This window comes from Zea mays, chromosome 1 (assembly GCF_902167145.1).
Source record: "Zea mays cultivar B73 chromosome 1, Zm-B73-REFERENCE-NAM-5.0, whole genome shotgun sequence".
NCBI lineage: Eukaryota > Viridiplantae > Streptophyta > Magnoliopsida > Poales > Poaceae > Zea > Zea mays.
The window spans coordinates 66750534-66753262 of NC_050096.1; the positions used below are offsets into that span (position 1 = coordinate 66750534).

The window sequence follows — 2729 nt, forward strand, 5'->3', positions numbered from 1 at the left end:
ATTCTCAACCAAAACATAATCGTGTATCAGGGACAACATCCCTCTATTGTGTTTAGCAGACAAGTGCATTCCTATTAGAAACTTCAGAGTTGTTTATATAAATGAGTTGTGGGGAACATACATGTAGGCAATTCCTAGAGAGGTATCATATTTCTAGATCAGTAGTATAGGACACACACCTAATTGTGAGAGAAATAATAGGGAAAACTGCTTTATACTTAGTAAACAACACGATTTATCTACAAGAAATCATATTATCTAAAATAAATCTAATTGTTCAACATAGGCAGTCCAATTATCATATTATTCACAACAGAGGTACTTAAAATACAAAACAACTCTAAATCATATGAGTTCACACACCTTACGGGGGAGAGTTGTAGGGATTCAGTGGTCCAAGGCTCCAAACTGTATAATAAGGTGAACATATGCAGTTATGAAAATATGAACAGGAAACTGAACATGAACACAAGAGAACAGAGGATTGGGAAACTCAACTGCGCGAATCTGAATCTGAAACAGGAAATATGCGAGGAGGATGGGTGTCGGGTGGCAGCCTCGCATCTGTCATCCCTTTGGATTTCTTTAATAGTCGTAGGTGGGCAGAGGGCGCCGAGGAAGTGCAGCGTCATCGATGGAAGGTGAGCGACAACGATGGAAGGGGATTGCGGGGAAAGGGGCGTTGATGGCGGGGGCGTCCACAACCCATCACTGCATCGGCCACCTTCCATCGACGGAGCGAAGCAGAGCGTGGGGAGGAGGGCGTTGATGGTGAGAAGCGAATGATGAGCACGTGATCTGGGAGTGGGAGGAGGGTGTTGATGGCGGCGGATGATGGAGCGGGTCACGGCAGCGTCCACACGGGCGTTGATGGCTTTTGCGGCAGCGGATCACGGCGGCGACGAAAGCGTGAGGGGGAGCTGAGCGTAGCATAGGGAGGAGGGCATTGATGGCGGGGAGCGGATGATGACGAGGAGAGCGTTGATGGCGGGGAGCGTATGATGATGAGGAGAGCGTTGATGCACGACGGCGGCCCCGGACGGCGGGCCGCGCTCCTCGCTGGACGAATCGGTGGCGGTGCCGCCGCCGCCGCTGGGCGTGCCGTGGTACAGGAACGACGGCGGCGACGCATAGTGCGGGTTGGGCAGAGGCAGGAGCAGCGGGATGCGAGAGGCCGTCGCGGTCGCTGGGAGCATAAGTTGGTGGTGGTGGCAGCGCGCGTCGTCTTTGCGGTGGAAGCTGCGGTGGCAGCCGCATGCAGCACACTTGAGACTGTCGCCGTCCCTGGGCAAGAACTCCCCGCAGCCGTCGACGATGTGGCCGCCCAGCGCCGCCACGTGGTTCCGCAGGCACTCGTGGTACCTCGCCTCAGCGGCGTGGTTCTAGTTCCCCGGGACGGGGGCGGGGGTGGGGGCGGACGACGGCGCGGAGCTGGCGCCCATCTCCTCTAAGACGGGCTGCTCCTCCTCCTCCTGACGCCTGAATTCCATCAGCGCACGCTTGTCCCTAGCTCCCTGCCACCGCGATGAGATCTAGGAGGGGGAGGACGACGTTGATGGCGGGGGGTCACGGAGCAGAGATTCGCAACGGCTGATAGGATCTGCGAGTTAGAGGAGAGCGTTGATGGATTTTGCGGCAGTGAATCACGGCGGCGACGAAAGCGCGAGGGGGAGCTAAGCGAAGCGTCGCAGCGGTGGACTGGATCTGGGAGGAGGGCGTTGATGGCGGTGGATGCCGGGATCTGGGAGTGGTTGAGGCTGAGGAGGGCGCCATGGGGAGCCTAGCAGAGGGGGAGGATGTCATCGAGGACGCGGCCGCCTCTCCCCCGCCCCCGCCGATGCCGCCGCTCGCGCAAACGCGGAAGGGGGATGCTGAAAGGGAAATGTGCCCTTGGGCCATTTCTAAGTATTTTGGTGATTAAGTGTCAACACAAGTGGACTTATACAAAGTGATGGACAAAGTGCAAATCAAGAGTAAAGGTATGTTTCTATGACTTAGTACATTTTTTTAGAGACTAATGTATTGTGTCTAAGTGCTGGAAACAGGAGAAATCAAGTTGGAAAGAGATGGCTTTGTTCAGCCAAAGACAGCTCGGTCTGGGTGCACCGGATTGTCCGGTGGTGCACCGGACAGTGTCCGGTGCACAGGCCAGAGTCTGTCAACTGGCTGCTCTCGGGAAGTAATTAACGGTGTACGGCTATGAATCACCGGACTGTCCGGTGGTGCACCGGACTGTCCGGTGGTGCACCGGACTGTCCGGTGAGCCAACAGTCGGCCGAGCCAACGGTCGGCCGCATAATCCGCGCGCGACGCATGGCAAGAGCCAACGGTCAGAAGGGGCACCGGACTGTTCGGTGCGCCAACGGCTCCAAAGCGCCAACGGTCGGCTTCGCCAAAGAAGGAAAGAAATCCGCACCGGACAGTGTCCGGTGGTGCACCAAACTGTCCGGTGCGCTAGGCGACAGAAGACAAGAATTGCCTTCTTGAAATGTTCTCAACGGCTCCTAGCTGCCTTGGGGCTATAAAAGGGACCCTAGGCGCATGGAGGAGTACACCAAGCATTCCTTGAGCATTGTTGATCACTCACACTTCATTTTTGCTTACTTGTTCGACATTCTTAGTGATTTGAGCTCCGTTCTAGTGAGAACCTCGAGAAACTGTCTTGAGCTCAAGTCTTGATCTTATGTGTGTATTTGCTGTGGTTTTGAGTGTGTTGCTTCCCTCCCTTA

At 55.3% G+C, this 2729-nt stretch overlaps 1 pseudogene; it reads right to left on the reverse strand.

Annotated features, from left to right (window-relative positions):
- Nucleotides 1–890: 890 nt before the first annotated feature.
- Nucleotides 891–1490, reverse strand: LOC103644686 (zinc-finger homeodomain protein 6-like; annotated as a pseudogene).
- Nucleotides 1491–2729: the final 1239 nt, after the last annotated feature.